The sequence below is a fragment of the Eublepharis macularius genome, chromosome 18 (genome assembly GCF_028583425.1).
Source record: "Eublepharis macularius isolate TG4126 chromosome 18, MPM_Emac_v1.0, whole genome shotgun sequence".
Taxonomy (NCBI): Eukaryota; Metazoa; Chordata; class Lepidosauria; order Squamata; family Eublepharidae; genus Eublepharis; species Eublepharis macularius.
In genome coordinates, this window is record NC_072807.1 from 13,595,961 (window position 1) to 13,623,019 (window position 27,059).

The following is a 27,059-nucleotide window of genomic DNA, read 5'->3' on the forward strand; positions in this document are numbered from 1 at the left end:
CCAAGAAAGCAACTCATCCCTCCAAGATGGGCTGGGTATCTTTTTATAGAGGCTGCCCCACCCCTTATTTTCCCGCACTTTCTTGGCCTGGGGCAGCTGGGAGCTGTAGTCCAGGAAGAAGGGCGTCCCCCACCAAGACTCCTGCAGGCCCCTCCCTGGCCCTACAGCCCATTAAACCTCATGGGGAACTTTTTTTTCTCTTTAAAACAGATTAACTGCAACCAGCACTCATTTCACCCTTGGTAACCATTTCGTTACACCAGGTATAAAAATGCTCCTTCGGACAGGCTTTTGGAGATAGACTCAAAATTGTGCTCTTTCTTCCTAGATTGAGCAATTATTCATTTTTCGCCGATACGGTTTTTCTTTTTGGGGTTATTTTGTCACTGCCGTTAATGTCTGAGAGTGAATTGCTGTTGATGGTATAATGAAAGGTTAAAAAATGCTCTTAGGAAAAACACATCTGCAGGTGAGCGATAAAAGCCATAGTGGTGCATCCCAGGAAGAAGGAAAGACGAGTTTATGGCGATCTATGAGCTAACCAAAGGGAGACTGAATCCCAGCTTCAGTTTGCCATTTGGTCAGGCTGTTGGATGGATGGATGCAAAGAAGCGGAGATCAAAATATTTCCAGTAAATAACGTCATGCTGTCTCTGTTAAAACTAACCGCCTCCCCAAATTTTACAGAAATAAATGGAGGACCAGGCAGAAGTTAAGGCCTCCATTTGCGTTCAGCAGAATCAAAGACTGCCAGGACTTATTATTGTTATTATTAATTATTATTATTTATGTCATTTATAGTCCACCTTTCTCATTGAGACTCAAGGTGGATTACACAGTGTGAGATTGGTACAGTCAGTATAAGGAACTTTTCCATAAACATTGCCATAGGGTAAATAGAAACAAGTTCACAAAGACATAGCACTAGCAGGAATCCAATACAACATACTGGTGAAGTCTCTGGGTCCTGACTCATTGGCGGATCCTCTGAGATCCCCTCCCGACAACACAGCCCTCCAATCTGAGTAAAGCCTTTTGAAAAATTCGGGTTTGCATCATTTGCAGAAAGCCAGGAAGGGGGGGGGCTCTCCTGACCTCCTCAGGCAGGCCGTTCCACAGGGCAGGGGCCTCCCCAGAGAAAGCCCATGTAGGGGCTGCTCTTGATTTTACCGATGTGCAGGGTGGCACCTGCAAGAGACCCTGTTCAGAAGAGCAAAGCTGTCGTAGAGGAGCATAGGGAGGGAAGCGGTCCCGTAGGTATGCAATGCTTTGTAGCCGCAATAATATAATCAAAAGATAGTTCTAATTTTGTAAACTATATGGGGGGGGGGGTAGTGTGCAAAGACAGTGAACCCTTTTGTCCACTGGGGGGGCAGCCACAGGGGAGGGCCGCTTCCTTCCTGCCCTACTTGTGGGCTTCCTGGCAGCACACACAAACTCACATGATGCTGCCACAATGAATCAGACTGTCGAGATCAATTTTATCTACTCAAACTGGCAGCGGTTTCCCAGTGTCTCAGGCTCGGGTCTCTTACGTCATTTACCATCTGATCCTTTTAGCTGGAGATGCCGAGGATTGAACCGGCGCTCTTCTTTGTGCCAAGCAGACGCTCTACCACTGAGCCTTAGCCCCTCTACACCTGGCTAACATTCCCGAGAAACTCAACCCTGGTCGTTTCCACACACGTTGAATAATGCACTTTCAATGCACTTTAGTTATCCTTTAGAAGTGGATTTTGTGTTTCACACATGAAAACCCAGTTCCAAATGATCACTAAAGAGCATTGAAAGTGCATTATCCAACGTGTGTGGAAGCAGCCCCTCTATTAGATAGACCCCCAGCAGGGCTCTCCTTGTGCCCCTAGGCCAGGCATTGTTAGAACTGCATTCTCTTCAATATCACAAAGTCTCTGAATGTATCTTTCTTTTTTATATATACATAAGTTTTTATTTCAGTTAATAAACTCACAAACATAAAACATAGGCTATAATTGTACAATCATCTAAATAATATCTACGATCATCTGTTACTTCCATAGTCTACAATCATCTAGATCACACGTATTACATAAACAAAACCATCTAAATCATACAAAAAACCCATACAAGATAAACTACTATCATTTAAATCATATAGTCACCAGTTAAATAATTATATCGAACTTGCTGCTGAAGAAGTGAGCTGTGACTCACAAAAGCTCATATTCTACCACCAATTTTGTTATTCTTATAGGTGCTGCTGGACTCTTGGTATCTGAAGAAGTGAGTTGTGATTCACGAAAGCTCATATCCTACCACAAATTTTGTTAGTTTTATATGTGCTAATGGACTCTTGGTATCTGAAGAAGTGTGCTGTGAGTCACGAAAGCGCCTACTCTACCACAAATTATGTTAGTCTTATAGGAGCTACAGGATTCTTGCTCTCTTCTACTGTAACATTCTAGCAGTATCTGAAGAAGCGTGGGTGTATCTTTCACATTGCACAGTGGTCCCATTTGGGTGGGGAAATAACTTGGGTTGACCCCAAAGAGAGATCCTTGCTGAATAAGCAACGCCTTTTCCAACTGGTTGGTGATAATTTTGCTGCTGGGGAGATTATCCAACGTCTCACCCTTCACAGGTACCAGCATGGGCAGGGCAGGTATTTTATTGGACTGACTCGGTGTAGTGTGTGCCTGTTTTTGAGCCACACAGAGTTCTTCATGGAATGGCTGCAAACTCTCAGCTGTATCCATATTTTGCGACTGCATTTCATTCTCAAATGTTTTTCAAGGGCTTCTTCAAACCAGAGGGGTCTGTGATTGGCTACCATTGTTTAGATATGGCTTTAATTCCAGTGGGGATGAATCTCCAGGCTGAATTTTGCTTTGAAAAGGAAAAAAGTACCTTTCCTTTCCATGTCTTTTCTCCTCTTTTGATCCTTGAATCCACACTGGCCAACTCAGCCTGGGAAATGAAATTAATTCTCTTGGCCTTGTTCTTCCAAGTGGAAGTTCCGCCATGAATTATTGAAACAGTGTTATTTATGCAGTTTGATATATTAATTCTAGGAAAGCAATTAAAGTTATGCTTAACTTGCTGATCAGCAAGGGCTGCCCTGAAACTCCGCCTCTTGTGAGTTTCTCTCCCCCCCCCAATCAGGCAAATAAAATAGTTTGTTTATTTAATTAAAATATTTATAGTCTGCTTCCCCACAACATCCATCAAGGCACCTTTATTAAAGAACAGGACACAGCAAACCTAGGCAATGTGGCACTGATGGGCAGCTTCTATGAAGAATCAGCACCTCAGCTGTACAGCCACTACAATCAACCAAGCAGGCTCTTCGGGGCTTTCTCCCCGCCAAATGACTGTCCTACCACTTTTTTGCCAGGTTCTAGCTGCTGACGATCAGGGACTGGTTGATCAAATAAAATAAAATAAAATCCTGCCCTCAGGTCATAGCCGATTTATGGTGACCCGCCTAGTGGGGTTTTCATGGCAAGAGACTAACAGAGGTGGTTTGCCATTGCCTGCCTCTGCAATCCTGGTCTTTGCTGGAGGTCTCCTATCCAATTACTAACCAAGGCGGACCCTGCTTAGCTTCTGAGATCTGATGAGATCAGGCTCACCTGGGCTATCCAGGTCAGAGCTTCATAGCCCCTATCTGATCTTTTTAAAATGGGAGATGCCGAGGACCTTCTGCGTGCAAAGAAGATACTCTGCTCCCTTGCAGTGCCTTTAGGTTTGTTGGAGGACTGGGGAAACACTTCTGTGGATCGGGCCTTTGGGCTACTGAATGGTGAATGTGTCTGACCTCTTTCTGTCTGCTGAATTTTCTCCTGTTGTATTGCTATAAGAACAACAACAACATTCGATTTATATACCGCCCTTTAGGACAATTTAATGCCCACTCAGAGTGGTTTACAATGTAATTATTATCCCCACAACAAAACACCCTGTGAGGTGGGTGGGGCTGAGAGAGCTCCGAGAGAGCTGTGACTAGCCCAAGGTCACCCAGCTGGCTTCAAGAGGAGGAGTGGGAAATCAAACCCGGCTCTCCAGATTAGAGTCCCGTCCTCTTAACCACTACACCAAACTGGAGTATAGTATTTTTATACTCCATATTTTAAGATTTTATGATGGTGTAAACTGCGTAAACAGTTACTTCACGTACTAAAAAAGTAGAAAATAACTTACTTTAATAAATAAAAGCAAACAGACCTATAGAAAGAGACAGAGGTGCTGAAGTCCTTTAAGGGTCTAAGAATAATAAGAATTCAATTTATACAGCTATTGTATTCCAAGAAACACTCTTTATTAGAAAGATAAAATGGATGGTTATGATTATGAAAATACAGTATCATGGGCACAAGATATGCAGCGGGGTAAGGTGCTAGCCTACTGTTCATATCTGGTACTGTGGTGCCAGGCTGGACTGATATACCATTGAGATAGATCAAGATGGGTAGCTGTGTTTGTCTGCAGCAGTAGAAAAGAGCAAGAGTCCAGTAGCACCTATAAGATGAACAAAATTCGTGGTAGGATATGAGCTTTCATGAGTCACAGCTCGCTTCTTCAGATACCAAGAGTCCAGTAGCACCTAGAAGACGAACAAAATTTGCTGTAGGGTATGAGCTTTCATGAGAGAGAGAGAGAGAGAGAGAGAGAGAGAGAGAGAGAGAGAGAGAAACTAAGGCACAAAGAGGGACACTCTTCTGTCCCTCTTGGTGTCCGTCAGAGCAGTACTTTTCAGCACTATGTGGTGGTCTTCTCACCATGAGCAATCTTCAGAAAACATCCAACGATCATGAATAAGATAAAACATTAATAACTAAACACAAATCCTTGAAAGCAAAGGTGCTTGGGATCAGTAGTTTTAGGTTAGTATAAAACGTGAAAAGGTATTTTGCTAGCTTAGGGAGAATTTCCTTTCCTTTCCTTTCCTTTCCTTTCCTTTCCTTTCCTTTCCTTTCCTTTCCTTTCCTTTCCTGGGAAAGATCTGAGATGGAGCAACCGTGTCTGGTCTTGACTCTATTTTACCCTCAGTCATGATTGGGAACTCCACTCAGGCAAACATATTTTCCCATACTCAAGGAATTCCCTTTTTAAGCAAGTCAGAATTGAAGGGTGCAGGCTCAAAGCTTCCCTCCAAGCCTGCTTTTGACCAATCGCTGCAGAAATCTGGATAAAGGAAGTTTTAAAGTGTCTAGGAGGAACCAGTAATGATTCATCATGCCCCCCTCACTGCAACTTGGCCGATGGTGGAAATTGAGGCTGGAATTCAGTTTCCTTTCCCAGCTCAATCAATCACTCTCCACCTGTCTATCCCTTCCTGGGACAGAACTTCAAGATATAATTGCCCCATCCCCAGGAAAAAGCCATGTTATTCCAAGGCTGTATTTATCCTTCCATAACAGCCACCGCTATCCTTCAGCAGTTGGACCTTCAGACCTGGTATGCTTGGCAACCATCAATCTTCTTCAGCAGTGGAGCTGAGCTGGTTGGCCACATGGTTGTTGATTTCCCTCTGGAGAAACAAACTCGGAGATAAGCTATACTTTAAAAAGATGCTTTTCCATCTCCACCACGCAAGATGTTTCTCAGAAGCGAGAATCCCTGTGATGATGCAGCCGAGCAGCTACAGTACACAAATCCTTCTCCGTTATTCTCTTTGTTCCTTCCCCGCCTGCAAATACTGCTCAGGTTCTGTGGCTTTTTTCTTTCATCTCTTCCTTCCCCCGCTCCGGTCTTTTCCCCACGGCTGCTCTACCTTGGTAAGCACAGATAACTTCTCCCCTTTCCAGAAAACGTGTAAATATCTCACTGTTGCGTTGTGCAGAGAGACTACGTAACTGAAAGGAACCTGTTTGCTAAAATTTCAGCTGCTTTGTGGCTGTGGAATTTGTACACGTTGCCAGCATGGAATCCTTGAGGGGTATGACTGGACCTGGTGGCAGTCCTTTTGCTAGATGACAACCTTGTCACCTGAATTGAGGAGAAGGGGAAGGGAAGCCCTCCGGCAACCCTACACTGTTTTTTATTTCTTTAGAATAGATTGTTTCCCACAGAGAATGGCTGGAGAGATTTGCCAGTAGAATCCTCAAGGAAGTGTACACTTTTGTATCCAGATATACCAAGAGGTTGCCATCTGTGCTTGTACGAGAACAGCATCTATGCATTTCATTCTTCCCTCTTTTTAGCCCTTTCGTTGCTTTACTGATTCACCATTTTTTGGATACAGGGTGGTTTAGACCATTTACATCCCAGCAGGTTCATTTTAACAAGTCTTTTTTAGCTCCTGTAACAGTGATGTTGAACAGTGATGGTGTTTTCCTTTTTTTGTGTGTGGGGAAAAATGGATACGTGGTCCTTTTTATAGTGCCCATGCGAGAGTTACCACCAGAATAGGTAACTCCTGAGGTTTTCATTACAGAGAACAGCTATTTCTTGTCTACAGGAGAGGTGTGAAAGTTTATAATAATAACCAGGGGTCATTTCGTAGAAAAAGAGCTGGAGGAACTTATTAGCACAACTCATTAGCATAACTAATTAGCATATGCCACGCCCCTTGCCATCACTGGAAGTGTGTCGTTAGCATAACTGATTTGCATATTCCACACCCCTGACATCACCTATCCTGGCTGTTTTGGACCCAATTCTGGCCATTCAGGGCCAAAATTGAGCCCAAAATGGCAAAAAGGGGCTGGAAATGGCCAAAACGTGGCCCAAAATGGTCAGGATCGGGCCACTGTTGAGTGGGAGAGTGATCCACCACCCATCAGAGGCCTGTTCCGGGCCATTTTGGCCCCAATCCAGGCTGAAACGGGCCCAAAATTGCCAAGAGTCAGGTGGGCGGGGCCACCTGACATGTGACCTCTTTGGGGAAGTGCCAGAACTGCGTTCCTGCGCATTCCCCCTTGAAATGAGCCCTGATAATAACACACTTTGTAAACTGCTCTGATTGGGTGTCCTGAAAGGTGGTATATAAATCAAATGTTGTTGTTGTTGTTGTTGTTGTTGTTGTTATTTACAGATGGAAATGTGTATCCTCATGTTAATGTGGGGAAAAATGGATACGTGGTCCTTTTTATAGTGCCCATGCATTAGTTACCAGAATAGGTAACTCCTGAGGTTTTCTTTACAGAGAACAGCTATTTCTTGTCTACAGGAGAGATGTGAAAGTTTACAGGGTGGAGTTGCCCACATTTGAATAGGAAGCCTGAGGCTTTCTGTGGAGCTCTCCATATCACAGAATGAACTGCGCAGAGCATTATTTTCCAGAGATGTGCATTTAGGAAGCAACAAGTCACGATTTGATCCAACCGCAGTCTGTTCATTCTCTTTGGAAGGATGACAAATCAGAATGAAATTTCCTAAGACCTTTGGATCTGAACAAAGTAGCTGGTTTTCTGGTGACATTGCAAGGCCTGTGGCTGTACTCTGCTTTCCATTTCCCCATAACATCTTTGAGTTTTCAGGGACAGTGAGAGGTAAGATAGGGGAAGTGAAGGGACAGAATGACTCAACAGATCTGTTCCTGATAGGCACATTACCCAACCGTAATACTTAGCCCATGTTCATACCGCATGGCATTTCTCTACAAGGTCTCTCTCCCAAACATATTGCAGGCTTGGAGAGGGCTAGATGTTCTATAGGCTAGATATTCCTTGACTTAGTTACTCCAAATGCTTTGTTCTATCTGATACGAAAAGGCTGGAAAGTTTCTGTTTCAGTAGAGGCAGAGGTTTCAGTCTTGTCTAATTCCTACCCACTCAAGCCCACCTTGAACAGGCTTTTCTGATGTCTTCTAGAGGAGCTTGGAAAGGCCTTCTTGGTCATGACACCAAAATGATCGAATTCTCTCTTTAGGAGGTTTCTTTCTCCCCTTGATCATTGTTTTCCACCAGTGGGTGTTTTGTTTGGCGTTCCCTCATTGACGATTCATCCCATTTATGTGTTTGTTTTTGATTAATTTTTGTTTTTAATTGTTTTGTGTGTGTGTGTGTGTAATGTAGATGTATCCATATATGTATACATGGATGTATACATGGATGTATACATATATGTATGGATGTATTTTTACAGCTTGTTTTAATGTTTTGATTATTTGCTGCCTTGGGGAACCCTGTGTTAGCTGGAAAGGCAGCATAAAAAGCTTTAAATAAATAAAAAGGGTGGAAGGATGTGCCACTTGGTTGGAAGGCAGACAAAGAGCTAGAGGCGGGTACTCTTCTGCTCCATATAGGCAGTCACTCAACTTTGCTGAGCAGAGGCTAAAGCAGGGCTCATTTTGAGGGGGGATGCGTAGGAACGCAGTTCCGGAAGTTCTCCAAAGAGGTCACATGTCAGGTGGCCCCGCCCACCTGATTTTTGGTCATTTGGGGCCCATTTTGGCCTGGATTGGGCCCAAAATGGCCAGGATTGGGCCTAAAACAGCCAAGATTGATCCCAAAACGGCCAGGATCGGGCATCTTATGGGGGGTGGATCACTCTCCCCCTCAGTAGCAGCCCAATTCTGACCATTTTGGTCCCCCTTTCTGCTGTTTTCAGCCCTTTTTTGCCATTTTGGGCCCAATTTCGGCCCTGAATACCCAGGATTGGGTACAAAACAGCCAGGATAGGTGATGTCAGAGGGTGTGGCATATGCAAATCAGTTATGCCAATGACACACTTCCGGTGATGGCAGGGGCGTGGCATATGCTGATGAGTTATACAAATGTGTTATGCTAATGAGTTCCTGCAGCTCTTTTTCTACAAAATGAACCCTGGGCTAAAGCTTCCACCCTCTTAACCAAATAAATGCATGCAGGATGAGGGAAGAGAAGAATTGGATCTCTCTCCATGAGTCTCTTTCCCTTCCTCTGGCAGCAGCCCTGGAAGGCTAAGTATGTCCTAGTCTACCCATTCACATGGAAAGAGGTATATGGGGGGGGGGCGGAGGGGTGGTCCGCTTTTTTAAGGCACCAGTGGACCTTACTTGGCTATGCCAGTTGTTCTTTGAAGCATTTCCCTATTCATCCAGCTTTTTAAGTAAGAAGTTCAGTGGTCTCTTGAATGGGGGTTCTTTGTCCAAGCTACCTGAAATTGGAGTGGCAAAATCCGTCCAGAGATTTCTTGGAATTTTATCCCTTTTCACTGGGAGACAAAAACCAGTTTGGTGTAGTGGTTAAGAGTGGCAGGACTCTAATCTGGAGAGCCAGGTTTGATTCCCTGCTCCTCCTCTTGAAGCCAGCTGGGCAACCTTGGGTCAGACACAGCTTCTTGGAGCTCTCTCAGCTCCACCTACCACACAGGGTGACTGTTGTGAAGATAATAATAACACGCGTCGTAAAGTGCTCTGATTGGATGTTAAGTTGTCCTGAAGGGCGGTATAGAAATCGAATGTTATTGTTATTATTGTTGCTGTTGTTATTTACAGATGGAAATGTGTTTCCTCTGGAAACCCATGTTGATGTCTCTTTAACACAATTGCTTGAAATTAAAGAATCCAAACCACATTTTTAACAGACAAAACAAGCTGAATGTGACTGATATTCTCAGGCACATCCCTTAGGATTTTCCTCCACTGCCTCCGATAGACTGATGGTCTGTGTTCATCTTGCTTGCCTGTGCTTGGCTGAGCCCTGGATCCTTCTTGTCTTTCTCCTTCCTCCTCCCCTCTCATCTGACCCAGCCTTCGGTCAGCTTTGCCCTTGAACTAGGTAGGGGTGGACAAGCCCTCCAGCCGCCTTCCCAAGGGAACTGTCTGGGCTCCCAAGCTGATGCTTGGAGTCAACAAGGTGACACTTACCTGGTGGCTAAACCAGACCAAGCCACCACTTTGCCTCCCCACAGTATGCAAGACTCCCTACCTGTAGCTGGACAAACAACAGCTTGTGCTATATATGCTTTTTATGTTTGAACATATGGAACTGTCTTATACTGGACGAGACTATACGTTCATCAAGGTCAGATAAAACATATTATAAACCAGTTGCTTGGTGTTGGTCCCCAAAAATACGTTATCAAATATTTTACCAAGTAATATCACAAAAATACATCAAAACCTTAAAAAATATATGGTGACAGCAGCAAGAGTAGTATATGCAACAAAGCAGCAGGGAAAAATCCTGTCCAGATATGACAGAATGGACGAATAAACCGATGCATATGTGTCAATGGCAAAATTAACATATGCACAATAGACACATTTTAGAATTTCAGAAAAAATGGAAAGTTTTTTTCATTGTGCTAAAAATTAAGAAGAACTAAGAAAACAATGATCAGCAAAATGGATTAATGATCAAATTTGTAATTTAATATAATGTAAGCCCTGACCCGGATAACCCAGGTGAGCCTGATCTCGTCAGACCTTGGAAGCTAAGCAGGGTCGGCCTTGGTTAGTAATTGGATGGGAGACCTCCAAGGAAGACCAGGGTTGCAGAGACAGGCAATGGCAAGCCACCTTTGATAGTCTCTTGCCATGAAAACCCCACTGGGGGTCGCCATAAGTCAGCTATGACATGAGGGCACTCTCTACCTCCATTCTAATATAAGTATGTAAGGAGCTAGAGGGGAGAAATATTTTGTAGTTTATATATTCTGTTATTTATAGTTATCTTTGATTTATATAACCATGTTAAAGATTTCTTTTTCAATATTGTTTTTTATCACTATGATTTTCTTATTATTGGTTTTGCAAATAAAACATATTATAAATCATTCTAAAAGGTCAGTACTGCCTCCTTTGGCTCTCTGGGGTCTCACATAGGGGTCTTTCACATCTTCTACTGCCCAGTTCCATTTAACTGGAGATATTGAGGATTAAACCTGAGCAGGGCTTTTTTTCTGGGAAAAGAGGTCGTGGAACTCAGTAGTGGAACTCAAGACCGCACAATGACATCACTTTGTGTCAGCTGGAACAAGGGGGGAGTTTTTTAAAAGTTTAAATTGCCCTTGGCGAAAATGGTCACATGGCCAGTGGCCCCGCCCCCTTACATCTAAACTCCCCTCTGTCTGGAGATCAGGGGGCGGGGCCACTGGTCATGTGACCATTTTTAAGAGGAGCCGAAACTCCGTTCCATTGCGTTCCAGCTGAAAAAAAGCCCTGAACCTGAGACTTTCTGCATGCAGAGCAGATGCTGTGCCCCTGAGCTATGACCTCACCCTATGTGCTTCAGTTATGTATTTATCAATATTTATTTAAATCCATTTAATTTTTCTTTCACCTCCTGTGTGAACATTTGAGGGCAGCCTGCCTGAAAAGTGTTAATTTCTAGAGGCCAGTATATTGATTTATGATCAAATGAAAGCGGAGGGTGGGGAGAAGTTCCATAGCAGAAGAAAAAGAATATTTCATTTCCCCCTCCCTTTTTAAAGAAGCTAAGGAAGATGGTTTCTCTCTGGGTAGGTGTTGCAGAATCTTTCATGTAAAAAATGGAATCCAAAATGAGCGGAAACTCTCGCCGGGGCTAGGGAGATCCTTGTAACCCTCAATTAATATTGATACGGGCATTGATCTGTACAGTTTATTAATGGGCCCGCCCTGCCAGGGGAGATGTTCTGAGATACAGCTGCATCCCATAACAAGCCACTCTGTCCGTTCTGGGCTGCGTAGGCCCCCTCCTCTGCTCCCAGCCAATTTATAATTGGTCTGACTTGTTACTGTTCAAACGCCCGCAGGGCCAATTAGCTTGCCATCTTTTTGACCCCTGGTTTCTATGGTGTGAGGAGCCCAAAGGCTTGCTGAGAAAAGGGGGAATTAAAAAAAAGCAGCCGCAGCGAAAGGCCTGCGTATCACTCGGGCTCCCTGATTAACAATCCTGTCAGGGTTAGCGCAAGCCTGAAACATTAATGCAGGTGGCAGCTTGGGGGGCTTTTTTATGCTTCCTATTAATCTTTAATGATAGCGTCGGTCACCGAGGCTCTTTTATCTTGTCAGATAAATGTATGGTTAACAAGCTAATGAGACTTCCAAAGCTTGCTTGCAGCCATCGAGGGCATGCGGTGACCTCTGGCCCTTATTGCGAGAAGAGGCGTTTGGGTTGGGGGCGATCACCATCAGTTGTGAATGGCTGGAGAACTGATGGATGGGTTAAGCTGTGAGCTGGGGTCAGCCGGGTCCCTTGGCTCAGGAAGGCAACGGCAGTTTTATTACAGGCAGGATCCGGTGGGCATGTAATTAGATGTAGCGGGCTGCTGCTTTATTAATAAGTAATTGTCGCTGTGGGTTCGCAAGTCTCTTCCACTGGTAATTGAGGGCGCGTTGATGTGGCTTTATTTATTAATTAATGCAGGATGTATATTCCCGCTTATGGCAGGGAACAGCTTCCGAGGCTGCTTTTGCTGATGCGAAGGGGACCGTAAACCATCGCACAGGAAATCCTCGCAGCTTCACGGAGTGTGCACGTGTGGCTCATTAACGTCACAACGTTCAGGGCTCCTAAATAGTGCACAGAGACATTTTGTGGGATTTCTGTTATTGCAGTGCAATCTACTGAGACTGGAGGGGTTGGTGCGGCAAAGACAAAGGCCGAATCCATTGGGGTCCGGTAAAAAAAAAGGTAAAGGTAGTCCCCTGTGCAAGCACCGAATCATTACTGACCCACGGGGGGACGTTGCATCACGGCATTTTCTTGGCAGACCTTTTTTTATGAGGTGGTTTGCCATTGCCTTCCCCAGTCATCTACACTTTACCCCTAGGAAACTGGGTACTCATTTTACCGACCTCAGAAGGATGGAAGGCTGAGTTGACCTTGAGCCGGTTACCTGAACCCGGCTTCCGCCAGGATCGAACTCAGGTCGTGAGCAGAGTTTGGGCTGCAGTACTGCTGCTTACCACTCTGCGCCACGGGGCTCTTAGTTTTGGGGTCCAAGAAATGTTTATATTTTATCCTTTTGATTACCTTTGGTATATATTTTTTAGACGTTTTCTCCTTTCGTTCTACTATGTAATTGCCAGGTAAATTCTGATTAAATCATTTCTAATGTTTCTGGTTATGTCTGTGTGTGGATTTATCTTCATGATGGTATTTTGCCTTTCTATTTTGGGACCCCATCAGCTATGATATCAATGCTGCTTCCTCATTAATCTCTTTGTTTCTTCTGCTCCTTATAGAAAGTTGTTTTGACCTCCTAAAGAACCTGGTACAGATGCTTGGAGTATCTGAAATCTTAGACTGTGGCAGCATATAGTTTGTACAGCTTTTTAAAACCCTTGGCACGAAAGCCAGAAGGAATTCGGACTGGCGAGCATTCTGCACGTAGAGGCTTGGAGTTCCCTATCAGAGAAGATCTCAACCAGGGTGTCAGGTCTGTTGCCCACAGTCCCTCCATACTGTTACACAATTTTGGATAGAATGTTGCAATAGCCTCGTGCACCTGTTCCCTTGTTGCTTTCCAGATTCCAGTACGGCGGGGACCTTATCTCGGATGGCTTGCCACAGCGGCCTTGGGACAGCTCCCTCCTGATACTCCCGTCCTGCTACTGATTACGTTTCTGCTGTATGGGCTAAGAGGGTGGGGGACATGTAGAAGGGTAGTTATAGGGCATCGTGTACTCAATGCGTCATTCTTAACAAAGAACCTGTGTTCAGCCAGACTCCTTTACTTGCTTCTGTGTATCCCATGGACATATGTATGGCGAAGCCTAGATACCGCAATAAAACCCATTTACTCAAGAGCCTGGATTTCTTGCTGCAAGTGTTGGGAGTCAGCTTCAACATATCCTGTCTTCCATAGACTGACACAGGGGCTTGACAATTGCAGCCCTCACTCTAGTCCCCCCGCCCCCCAGCACCCATTATTCACTCTGGTTCCTGCACATGAAGGTTCCATACTGCTCCACAGGGAGAACCAGAATTCCTGGAGCTATGAACATACAATCAGGCTCTCACAGAATTTTTAAATTACTTTAAAATCGTGGCAGTGTCGCTGTGATGGGCCGGCCACAAGGATGCCGTCACAGCTGGCTTGGCCCTAAGACAGACAGTTGGCCATCCCAGGACCTTTCCTAGTCTGGTTATTTGAAGCCCTCTTCACGGGAGATGCCAGGAGGACCTGCATGCCATGCAGATGCTCCGCCACTAGCTACAGGTCCGAGAGGAGCCATATGTTCCTTTTGCTTTTGTCCACGAGGTCCAGGCTGGGGTAGGCTGGAGTTGTGGGCATCGTGCACCAACCTGTCCAGCAGATAAGCATTTCCCCCCCCCCCTCCTCTCTGCTCTCTTTTTGGAGAAGTGTTACTTAAGCAACAGTGCCAATTAAGGGCATTCAGAAATGAAAACGCCCACGCAAGGTGGGCGAGAGTTCTCCCCGAAGGGCTGCTGCATTGTGTTCATGTTAATTGGCCTCCACACATCTCAGCCCCATTGCGGAGGTGCCCTTTAGGGGAGAATATTCACAATATTGTAATGAGATCCAGGGGAAGAAAATGCCTAAAATAAAAAAAGGCAGGAAGAAAAGCAGCCAACAGCACACAGCTCCTCTTATCTGAGAGATTTGGAATTCATATCATGGACCGGCTGCATTGTCCCTTCACAACTGGTGAATACAAATCTCCATTTTTTTTTTAAGGAAGAGGAATTGCATCCATTGAGTAGGAAAGGTCACTGTGAGCCGGCAGAGAATGTGCTCTGCTTTGGATCCCAGGGCAGTTAGGCACATTGAGGGCATTGTTTATTGTGCATATTTGTACTGTGTTTATTGCTTTAAAAAGCCTTTTTGTAATCTTCCTTGAACCTCAGAGAGAAAGGGAGAACATGATGAAGTAAATAAGCTGTCGTCTATCCAGATGAACATATGAACCTGCCGTTGGTCTGTCTAACTCAATATTGGGTCTATTTGGATTGGCAACAATTATTTCTCTAGAATCTCAGGCAGAGAAAAGTCTGTCCCAACAATCCCAGGAGTGATGTCATTTGTGCCACCCTGGGAGCGTGCCCAGGAGGCCTGTTCCTGTGCCTTCCTCCCCCACCAGCCAGGTAAGTGGAGGAGGGAGGTAGAGGGTGAAAGCGGGGCATCCCCTGCTCCCCCAGGGAATGGGCTCCCTAATGCAACCCATTCCTACAGTTCCCTCTCTGAGTTGTATTTTTACATACATTTCAGAGAGATCTTTAGGCCCCACGTGGACTGGCAACCCACTCCAACATGAAGACATTTTCACAGTGAGGAATTTGTGTTACATGCAGTCAGGGCCGTAGCGTGGGTTGCCAGCACCCGGGGCGACTCCAGTCAAGTGGTGCCCAATCAGGGGGCGCATGTGCCCCCAGGACCACACAGGGCTCCCATCTGCTAGCCTGGCTAGGGAGAGAAGGCTGCTAATCCCAGCTCGGGCAGGAGGCTGGGGGGTGCTGCCCAGTGAGGAGCTCTCTCCTCCTTCGCTGGCGAGGTGAGCTGAGGGGAGGAGGGCAAGCTTGCCTGCTGCTCGGTGAAGTTCTCAGGTGGCGGAGGTGAGAGGAGCGTGGCGGGGACAGGGCTGCGGGTGGAAGGCGGACCGCCCCTGCCTCATGCTTGCGCATAAGGCACTCTCTGCCTGGCTCTGCCGGCATCTGTGCTGGGGACGCAGCAGGCAAATCAAGGAAGGGGCATGAGCCGAGGGGTGGGGAGGGCTGGGAAGCACCGCGGGCTGCGCTGCCTCCTGCCTGGCCCAGCCTCCACGCTGAGCATCGCTGTACCAGGTGCCCACGCCACTGCCACCGCCAGCTCCACGTACTCCTAGCCAGCAACCTCCCCCACCCTCTCTTTGGCAGTGCCAGGGGCAAGCGACCCCCCTGCCCCCCCGAATCTGGCCCTGCATGCCGTGGGGACAGAATATTGCCTGGATGCAATTCAGTTGTTGTTGGTCTTTTGGGCCCATCTTGGTTTGAGCAAACATTTTGATTCTACCAAATAAGAACACAAATCAATAATGTTTAGCTGAAAGCAGCAAACGGCCTAAATGCCTTTCACAGCTTGTTCCCATTTTGCTTGGAATCGTCTGTTTGTTTCTGCCATTAAGATCTGATTATTTTCCTTGTTCCATTAGTCTTCATTTTACTAATTATTTGTTTAATCTTGTGAATCCCTTGTTAGGGGAGAGAGAACATGGAGGTGGTTAACAAGAGTTTCTCATTCTTCTGAAGTTGCTTCAAGAGCGGCTTTTCTTCCTTTTATTTGTGGTGGATTGTTAGCGGGTTATGCCAAACAACTTCTGAAAGCCTGGATGTTATTGAGCACTCAGTAATTTGGAAGGATGTGACCAGGGCTTTTTTCCAGCTGGAACGCGGTGGAATGGAGTTCCAGCACCTCTTGAAAATGGTCAAGTGGCGCGGAAGGCAATCGAAATTCCCCTCTGTCTGGAGTTCAGGGGGTGGAGCCACCGGCCATGTGACCATTTTCGCCAAGGGCAATTTAAACTTTTAAAAAACTCTCCCCTTGTTCCAGCTGACCCAAAGTGACGTCATTGTGCGGTCCTGAGTTCCACCACTGAGTTCCTCCACCTCTTTTCCCAGAAAAAAAGCCCTGGATGTGACAATGTTTCATTTACGTTCCTTAAGGAAGATGGTGTGTGCAGGAGGTTAATACAAAACAAGATTTGGGTTTTCTAGCGCTTTAGAGTGTAGGGAAATTCTGACCACACTCTTTTTGTTGCTGTTCTGACTTCCTACATTGCCTTGAAGCAGTATTTCCTGGCACAGGAGCAAAAGTCATATGGGGAACAGAAGAACTGAGTCCTTGAGTAACATTCCGGTACCAATTAGAGGGCAATCGACCAAGGCTGAGACGCCATGCCCTCCAAACATGACATGCTCCAAACATGACGTGCCTGTCCTGTCTCTCCCACCATACATTCATCCAGGGATCCAATTTGTGTCTACCCATCTGTCTAGATGACAAAGTAATCAATACGATGCTGCCTTTCTCTCACCAGAGAAACACTTCTCTTACTTATATCTCATCTGAAATATCAAGATGCTGAAAGGATGGTGTTCAGCTCAAAATATGAAAAAATTAGGAGGATTGTCTTTGGGACGTACCTTTGGTATGTGCATAGATATCAAATACTGGTTCTAGAAACAGGTTGAAAACCAGTTTTCTTGTTTTAAATTAGAAGTCCACAGATGTGGGCTGAGTCCGCACACGTTGGATAATGCACTTTCAATGCACTTTATCAATCGTTTGAGGTGGATTTTTTGTTCTGCACATGAAAAAATCCGTTCCAAATGATTTATAAAGAGGATTGGAAGTGCATTATCCAACGTGTGCGGAATCAGCCGTGGTGGAGTATGCCAAAGTGAAATGGAAAGGTGTGTGAGAGAAGTGCTTCGTTCAGTGGCTTCAACCAGCCACTGCAGTGGCTTCGACAAGCCATCAGTCACCAAGGGTAACCCAAGGACCTGCCTATGCATTTTGCCACCCTCCACAGCTGTACACATCATGCACTGAGAAGTGTGTCCCAGGATTCTCAGCAGAGGAAACTAATTACAGTTTGGTGTAGTGATTAAGAGCGGCAGGACTCTAATCTGGAGAACCGGGTTTGATTCCCCACTCCTCCACTTGAAGCCAGCTGGGTCAGTCACAGCTCTCTCAGAGCTCTCTCAGCCCCACCCACCTCACAGGGGGATTGTTGTGGGGATAATAATGATACACTTTGTAAACTGCTCTGAGTGGGTGTTAAGTTGTCCCGAAGGGCAGTATATAAGCACAATGTTCTTGTTATTATTATTATTATTAGCGTATTCAGTCTTCTATGTGCATGGGGCAGGGAGGGCAAAAGCTTCCACATTGGGCAGGCCTGGAAAAAGATTGGGAGTCAAGAAGAACTCTGAGCAGGAGTCTTAAGCTATGTCATTTTAAGAGGCTCAGTACAATAAAAATAATACTTGATTATTCAGACATAAAGACATATAAATTAGGGCTTCCATTTACCCATGCTAGTGGATAAACTTTTGCTATTAGCCCCAACCTCCCAATTTGGAAAGATCAGGCAGTGGGAGAAAAATGGCTGCCATTAAAACGATGCTCTAGGATTTCCCCTCCTAGTCTCTATGGCTTAACTAACTATACACTCTAGGCTTTCCCTCTTTCTCTCCAGGAGTACCTCCTGACCTAGCTTCCCTTTGTTTGCTGAACCAGGAACTATTCTCAGATCTCCCCTCAAAAGCATTTTTTTAAAATGTACTGATAACAAAAATCTAAGAATAGTTTTATTCTAGTCCTACAAATCCATTCTCTGTGGTGACCGCACCTCCCAACCACTCTTTGTTCTCTCGTATGAAGGGGAAGATCACTTTCTCTGGATGGACGAAGTTCTCCCTCTTGGTTCTGGACTGAATCAGGGTTTTCATCCTCCTTCGACGGGATAATAATAACATATTTTGTAAACCACTCTGAGTGGGCGTTAAGTTGTCCTGAAGGGCGGTATATAAATAGAATGTTATTATTATTAATGTTATTATTATTGTACCTGCCACTGGTTCCGTCTTCTCATAGTTGTTGTCTTGAGATGTTGCTTTCTGGTAAGCTCAAGTCAGAACCTCTTTGGAGTGACTATCCAGTAAGAGCATGGCATGTGTGCCTTTTCACAGATGGTTCTTTTATCACGAACCCAAACAACTTCACTGGGTTCTAAGTCGAGATGGGCATGACCTGAAATACGAACCAAAATTAAGCACGAACCAGGCTGGTTTGTGGTTCGTGAACCAGTTCGTCAGATCCCATTTCTGACAAACCGCCATGAACTTTTAGGCTGGTTCATTTGTTTCGTTTTTTGGTTCGTCACTGCAGACAGCCTGGCGCCAATCAATCAGTTTCCTAGGCAACAGGGGATGGACTTCCTGCAGACCTTCTGTTGACCCGGAAGTGAACTTCTGCTGTCCCGGAAGTGACCTTCTGCTGACCCAGAAGTGATGATTTTCTGACCTGGATGTGACGTTTTCACGAACCAAATGAACCGGTTCGCGAACCAGGGCCAGGTTCGTGAAAGTTCGTGGTCCATGAAATTTGACGAACCACGAACCGCATGGTTCGGTTTTTCCCAGTTCATGCCCATCTCTAGTTCTAAGTCTTCTCACAATCAAGCCCCATGATATGTGTCATCATTCCTCTTTTATCGTTATCTTCAATGGCTTTCCCACTTACTCAGTTCTTCAGTGTTTGGTTTCTGATGAGAAGGGGCTGATGTGAGGCCTTTGGTAGAGTTGTCCAGATAGGACAGTCCATTAGCAGTTCTGCAAGTCTGTATCCAGTTGAGAGAGGGATAGCTCTGTATTCCATTTTATTTACTTATTTATGGTACTTATAGTCCGCTTTTCTCACTGCAATCCAAAGTGTCAGCTCTTTAACTGCATCTTTACCTTTTTGACAGCTGTCCCAATGAAGATGTTGATAATTGCAGAAAAGTACCGGCTGGATATTAGGAAAAACTTTTTCACGGGCAGAGTAGTTCAAAGGTGGAATCAGCTGCCTAGGGAGGTGCTGAGCTCCCCTTCACTAGCAGTTTTCAAGAAGAGGCTGGATGAATACTTGTCAGAGATGCTTTAGGCTCATCCTGCATTGGGCCGGGGGTTGGACTAGAAGGTCTGTATGGCCCCTTCCAACTCTATGATTCTGTGATTCTATGAAATAAATTGTTATGTAGGCCCCAGAAATCTAATTAAAGGATTCCATGTTTGGGCCGTTAGCAGGGTCTATCGTTTGGCATAGGAAGCGTGATTATAGGTGGTTGTGAGCTGGTTCTACTGGCTGGTGTGTGTACGGGAGAGAAAATAGCAAATCATACACTTGCTTTATATTAAGAAAATAAGTAAAGGATTTTTATTGTAGGAACTCCATACTCTGATAGGAAAGGAGGAGAGACAGATCGTAACTGCCTATCTAGTCTAAGGATGGACATGGATGCTAGGACAAGTCCTGCACCCATGTTGCCAGGATGGAGGGAGGAGAAGGGAGAGAGATGTTGCCTGGAACAATGCCAGGAAGAGAAGGGGTAAGAGGGAGGAAGTCAGGAGAAGGAAATCCTGAGAATAGCAATCTGCATATTAAAGGACAATCAGAGCAGTAAACAGAGTGCTCTGACCTCTCTAACTTTCTAACTCTTTGGTTTGTCCCCCTCTGAAACCTGAGGAAAGGGAAAATGCTGAATTCTCCTCTTCCAACAGACGTTACTCTGGGCGCCGTGATCTATGGCAAAGACCAAGACTAGAGGGTTGCCCAGAGCATCACCCTTAGCCCTAAAAGGGGGTTTGTGCCACTGGGCCCCACTGATAGCAGGAAGAGAGGAGACAATTTCCTCCTCTCACCGTGATTATAAATAGGAGAACCATTAGTGGTTCTGTCTGTCTGGGCCTGGCTGAGCAGCAGCTTCAAGACCGGGCTGGGAGTGATTTAATTCCTTCTATTTTTTATCCTCCTCCTGTCAGGCCCCAAGCTGTTGCTTCCTTAGCTTCTTTAAACCAGCCCTGGTTCTCAGCAGGCCCTTCTGCCTTCCGCTCTCCATCAGCCTGCTCTCTGGGACTGGGCTCGGGTGCAGCCAGGAGTACCTTTCTTTTTCACCCACTTCTGCGCTCATGTGACCAAAGGCTTCTCTTCGCCTCCTTCCTCCTCCCTGTCTCGAAAGCTGGCAAGCGCGTCCCTTTGATTCTGCCAGCCTCCACTCTGCAACTTGCGCTCAAGGCTAGGAAGGATGAATATTTCATGCCCTGCGCCTGCATTTTTGATGATAGCTGGCAGCCCTGCAATTTTTCATCAGCCTGGGGTGTTTGTCTGCTCCTGTGATCACCCGCCTCAGCCACGGGTCTATCATTTTATGAATTAATAAAGACGATCGTGGATAATCCAGTAGAGTTCTATGGAAAAGATTGCTTAGCAGGATTTTAATGGGCACGGTGGGGAATTTAAGCTTCGGTTTGCTGTTCTGCTCCTTGTCTTCCTTGTCTCCTTTTAGTTGAGGGGTTTTGTTGGGGTGTGTGTGTGTGTAGCGATGAGATATAAGTTTGCAGAGTAGCAGAGTCTGATATTAGCCCAATGGAAATAAGTAGACAGACTTCTGTGGTTCTAGCTCTATAAAAATACTTTACTACATAATAGGGTAAAAAGGGTACATTGGGTAGGAAAAACAACAAACAGTTCCTGACTACATCTTGATGTCTCAGCTAGGTCCTAGAGAGAGAAAAGCTTAGATTGCAAAGAGACGTGGACTGAGCTTAGACTGCATGGTCTAGTGAAGTAGTAGTGGTAGCAGACGACTGAACAAAGAGCAATAAAACCTTTGTACACGTTGCTAGCTAATTGCTCCCCAATAAACTGGCTCATCCAATAGACGTTCCTGGATTCCCTCATTAAGACTAAAGACACCTACTTTCTCCGGCGGGAACTTCTCTCAAAGCCTAAGTGGTCCTATGCCAGGGCCGGATTGAGGGGAGGCAGGGGGGGTAGTCTGCCCCTGGTGCTGCCAGGGAGGGGGTGCCGAGAGCAGCTGCCAGCTGCCGGGAGCACGTGGGCGGCAGCTTGGGCAGCCTCCCAGCCCCCCATGCTGCCTTTCGCCTGCCCCACAGGACAGGGGGCAGCCGGCTTGCTGGCCACCCCCTGTCTTGCGGAGAGGTGAATAGCGTGGGTGGCTTCCCAGCCCCGCATGCTTCCTCCGCCGGTGCACCGCACAGGTGGCACGCTCCACCCTGTGTGATGACATCACAGAAGCTACTGCCCTGCGCCTACAATACTGCAAGGGAACCTGCTTTCTTCTCCCAATTGAACATACAAGCTGCCAATTTGTCGTGTTTGTCTGGAGAACACACTCAAGCAAATAGGGTGTGTGCGTATGCATACATACCTTCTCCAGAACCTTGAAAGTTCTCCTTGTTTTAACAGGACAGCTCGCATGCTCATTATTGAATAATTCAGTGCCTTGCTAATGTCTGCAGATAGCATCCACACACCCCCGCCCCCCCCAATAATCTTGTTCTGCCCACTTGGGAAAACTTCAGCATGCCTTTGCTCCGAGGACAGAATATACGGATAAAAGATAATTGCTTGACTTGACTCTGCCGTTGAGATGAAAATAAGATTTAAATTATTCACTCCAGCTTAAAGGTTAGTTGAAGGTTATTTCAGAGGATAAAGAACGATTGCTTTTTGTGACGTTGCTGGTCAAGAAAAGGTTGGGTTGAAAAAACTTAATTTGTGCCTGGGGCAGAGGCATGTGGTGGTGAATCAACGGAAAGGCCACTCCAAATATTTTAAGCTGGGAAAAGTCAATTATTTATAAGAAAATGATAGCCCGCTCACGTCCAGACAAGTACATGCACACACACACAAAGTGCCTTGGTGTATATGTTTTTCTTCACTGCATTTGTGAACCACTCTGACTGGGTGTTAAGTTGTCCTGAAGGGCGGTATATAAATCAAATGTTGTTGTTGTTATTATTATTTTCTAAGAATGGCTCTTGGATTGCACACTTTTGGGTGGGGGCATAAAAAAATGAAACTATTGCTTGTTTTGAAGTGAAATGGGTTCCTTAGTCATTCTCTTTTTCAACACACTTCAAGCAAAATATCTTCAAAGAAAGGCATGTACGTCGTGGACACTTTCAGCTAAGCGCTACACAAATGATGGTGATGATCAGGGCTTTTTTTCAGGGGGAACGCAGGGGAATGGAGTTATGGAATGTCTTGAAAATGGTCACATGGCTGGTGGCCCCGCCCCCTGATCTCCAGACAGAGGGGAGTTGAGATTGCCCTCCGCGCCGCTCAGTGGCGCGGAGGGCGATCTTAACTCCCCTCTGTCTGGAGATCAGGGGGCGGGGCCACCAGCCATGTGACCATTTTCTCTGAGGGCAACCCACTGAGTTCCGCCACCTCTTTTCCCAGAAAAAAAGCCCTGGTGATGATGATAGATCCAGAGGAATTAGCTATGTTAGTCTGTAGTTGCAAAGTAGTAAAAAGTCCAGTAGCACCTTTAAGACTAACCAACTTTATTGAGGCATAAGCTTTCGAGAACCACAGTTCTCTTCATCAGATGCATTGTCAGCTTTCGAGAACCATAGCTCTCTTTGTTCTCGATGAAGCTGATGATGCATCTGACGAAGAGAGCTGTGGTTCTCGAAAGCTGACGATGCATCTGATGAAGAGAACTGTGGTTCTCGAAAGCTTATGCCTCAATAAAGTTGGTTAGTCTTAAAGGTGCTACTGGACTTTTGATGATGATGATGATGATTTAGTTGCAGGCAAATGTGAGCAAAAGGTTTGATTTCCAGTACAAAATATGTTAAGTAAAGTTTACAAGGCTTTCTGCACTTAATTGTTGGCCGAATAGATGATGGAGGAAACCAAGTTACCATTAAGGCCCAAACAGATGTGAAACTAAGAAATCCATGCACAGGTAATTCCAGGGGTTTTTAAAGGCAGAAACTGTGTGGGACCCCCCATGTGAATCGGAGCCTGAGCCAAGCTACAAGTGACGCCTGACACAGGTTGGACACTTGTCAGCTTCCCTCAAGTTTTGATGGGAAATGTAGGCATCCTGGTCTTGCAGCTTACAGAAGTTTACAGAGCGGCAGTCTATGGGAGGGAGAACATGTAGTCGGGAGGGGAGTGCAAGTGTTGGGCTCTTGCCGGGCACCCCCCTTCCTCTCCGCTGTGTGTGAGTGTGTGTGTGTGTATGGGGGGGGGGGGGTTCTGTAAAATTCAATTAAATGGAGAGCCAAGCTGTAAGACCAGGACGTCTACATTTCCCATCAAAACTTGAGGGAAGCTGACAAGTGTCCAACCTGTGTCAGGCGTCACTTGTAGCTTGGCTCGTAGTGTGATGGGGGAGAGAGAGGGAGAGGAACGCTCTTCCCTTTGCAAGCCATTCCAGTGATGTATGTGCGTGTGTGTGTGTGTCCATATGCCCCCCCCTGCTTTCCCAATTCAACATGCAACCCCAGAGGGGCAGAAGGAAGAGGGATTGTGTTTGCAGTGGCAAAAAGATGGCTAGAGGAGCTAGAGTCTTGAGTGAAAGAAGGCCAAAGGAGGTGGGGGGATTACTAATAAAGAAGAACGCATAAAAGGCTCAGAAGCAGCAGAAGGGCCAAGAGGCCAGCCCGTCCTTTGCCGTCATGGCGCTGATCCGCTACCTGTTGGGCAGGGTGACAGGAAAGCAAACACCTTCACATTCTTTGGCACATTTAGTAGGAACACCCACTTCCACTCTTGTATTTCCCTGCTAGGCTGCAGCTAAATCAGCAGAGATCAAGGCAGCCCCCCTCCACGAGTCTCTTGTCGTTTTCTGTCCTTTGCTCTGTTTTGAGATGTGTCTGTAAGACAGGGCGGGTGCCTTTGATAGCTCTTTGATAGTCGGGGAGCCTGCACTGAACCTTATAGCCGCAGGGCAGCTTTCCAACCTGACCGTTTCTCCTGTTAACCTGCCTGTCTTGGAGCAAACCCTTTCTTTCAGTCAGTTGCAGAATGTTGCTGCGTCTTGTGTTATTTTTCCCTGGTGGTGATGGGTGGAGAACAGAGAAGTTCAGAAGAGCAGGTCCTCAAAATGAACTGGAGCCAAAGAGTTTGCTGCTACCAGACAGACCATTCTTTTTGCAAGAAGGAACCGGGGAGACATCAGCCATTTTAGCTGAGGATCCATTCATTACCTGTGCCGCAAGAGCTGGAAGGTGCTGGAAGAATAGAGCCTCCCAGGCATAGGTGGGGATCCTGAAGGGTCAGGATGGAGCCAAGCAGGCACAACCTGGTTGAGCGGGGGGCAGGTCAGGGTTAAGTGGTCTGTAGTGGCCCTGTCAAGAGTTCCTGGGACATTCGCATGACAGAGATCGTAGTTCATTGTTATCTGCCTCCAGCACTTGCTGATACGTTGGTGCTGAACATGCAGGTTCCATTCACAAACCATGATTTGGTCTAAACTTTTAAAGAAGTTATCTTCCTCAATGGCCATTTTGTTATAATGAATCCCACAGGTTAACTGGAAAATGAATGGAGCTAATTCTTTCAAAGCCATCTGACAGCAATGCTGATTCCGTGGACCTAGGCAGATCATGAGATGGAGGGCAGGAAGGGTTACATCCCCAGTGCTTCGTTCACATGGCCCCTTCTTACATGCCCAGGGTAAGGGCCGAGCACCACCTTAGGGTCAGGTAGCAATCTTCCCCAGACCAGTTCAGCTAGAGGTGTTTTGCTATCTGCTGAGCAAGGAGCAGGGGTCACTGGGTGAGGCAGGGGGGAGGTCATTGTGAATTTCTTGCATTGTGCAGGGGGTTAGACTAGATGACTCTGGAGGCCCCTTCCAACCCTACGATTCTATGCTTGGAGCCTTCAGTGCAAACTGAAGAGTCCTACTGCTTAGCCATCTCATACTTGCCCATTTGGCCTTCCTTCCCACAATAACATTTTATATTCAGTCATGTCAGAAATAATTAGAAGGGAATTAGTTTGATCTGTAGCCCACCGTCTCCAATTCTTGCGCCACCGGTACTTTCTGCCATCTTCCCTCTGAAGCCTTGTACTGATTCTTGAACTTCTCAGCCTTAAGGTGGGGCAAGGGTCCTTTTCCCAGATGTGGTGGTGGTGGTGGTGGTGGTGGGGTGTGTGAAACTGGCAGTGGGATGAAGAGGAGGGTGTGGTTTGATGCCCAGGATTTTTCTCCCATAAAGAGAAGTTGACAACTTCTGTGGTGCCAACAGATTTCCTGCCCCTATAAACACCTATAAGCTCACTGTCCGAAACTAACTGCAGGTCTTGCTTGCTGACTTCAGCCTGAATTTCCTCCATCTTCCTCCCTCCTCTGCTTTTGTCTGACTCTACCATGGCCTCCTTATTTTCAGCAGAAGGGGTTGTTTGTCTTTCCTTCGAAAAGGGAGAGGGTTTCCCAGCACACATCTTGTGTAAATTGGCATTTTATTTATATTGACAGCTTTGCATCTGTGTCCCAGCTCGGCAGCAAGGCTCTCCCATAATCAAGGAGAGCCTTTTGCTTTTGTCTCTGTGGACATGGCTGCGGACAAGGTCAGTTTTAATAGTCTCAACCAGCCAGTGGTAATCAATAGAAGTACTTTCCACATCTCAGCCTATATTTTTGGTCATTTCACAGGACAGTTTCATTTGGAATTTCTGTGATGAGCTTTTCTGGGCTGTAACCCCTGGGGGCTGGTGGGGGTCTTTTTATGGGTACCCGCAAAACCATTCTACTCCTGATCAATACGTCCTTAACAAATTCTGCCTCGAAAACAAGGCATCCAATTTTGCTGGTTAGCCTCCCTTGGGGCTCATTGATGAAGCCTTAATAGGTGGATCCGTCTGCTTCGCTGGCCACAGCATCCATTTTGCAAATGAACGATGGGTATGGTGTGGCCCTGTGGTTTTTTTTTAAAGGCTTCCAAAGAAGGTGAAATCTTCCCAAAGCATTCCAACCCTCTTCATGTAGCAAAAGGAAGGAAATGGGGCATTTTGGAGCCTGAACTAAACTAATAGGAAACTGTTGTTCAAGGATTTATTGGGGTGCTCTGCTGTAAGGTGCTGAGGATCTCAGATGAGGGATTTTGGTAGTGGTGTTTTTGCACTTACTCTGCCTTCCAGGCTTGCTGCCTGGCTCCAGCACCATTGACCTTATAAAGCTTGATCAGGCCATTTAGTGTGGGGGTCTCTGGCTGGAATTCAGGGTGACCGGCTCTCAGACTGCCTATCTGCTTAGCTGACACTGCTTAGCTGCATAGCTGACACTGTAATATACAAAATGAGTATAATACATAATTCAAAATTCTAGGCAAAAATTCACTTGTGAAACACAGCCACCAACGCTGGCAAAAATTACAACATCATATTACTACGGAACTTTTTTTAAAAAAGAAATTTTTATTTTATTAGTAAGATTAAAAGCCCAGTAGAAAGGGCGAAGAAATAAAAGAAAAAAGTAAAGAAAAAATACAAAAAAGGACAAAAAATAGAAATACACCTATCATATTTTAACAAACATCATACTTATAGTTTTGAGATCTCCAAAATTTACCTTTTCCAATACTGCCCCCCTTCTATTTATTTTTCCCAAATTTATCTTCTTGAAAATCAAATTGACAAATCATCAGTTCATTTTTCCTTGTCTCACGCAGAAAGTCAATAAGGGGTTTCCAGTTAAC